Genomic DNA, 397 nt, shown 5'->3' on the forward strand with positions numbered 1-397 from the left:
AGGAAAAAGACAAAAAAAAAAAAACAAAAAAACAACAACGTGACCACGTAATACACATTGTGTTACTAGACGCTCGGGAAAGGAAAGAAAGAGAATATGACGTTTCGAGCGGAGCTCTTCGTCGGAAACAAAGAAAATCCAAAGAAGGGAAAAACGGAGGAAGGAAAAATCGCCACCGATATCCACGAGGTTACATTGTGGAAGGACCGGAAGGGAAAGGGTGGAGGAAAAGTTCTATCTAAGACAGGAGAGTGCAAGAGGGAGGTAAGCATATGTGCGTGCGCGCGGGTCCGTGTGTGTGTGTGTGTTTGTGTGTGTGTGTGTTTGTGTGTGTGTATATATACACGCACACACAAATATACATACAGACATACATATATACAGATATATACATATA

Source organism: Octopus bimaculoides, chromosome 7, assembly GCF_001194135.2.
Source record: "Octopus bimaculoides isolate UCB-OBI-ISO-001 chromosome 7, ASM119413v2, whole genome shotgun sequence".
In the NCBI taxonomy this organism is placed as follows: domain Eukaryota; kingdom Metazoa; phylum Mollusca; class Cephalopoda; order Octopoda; family Octopodidae; genus Octopus; species Octopus bimaculoides.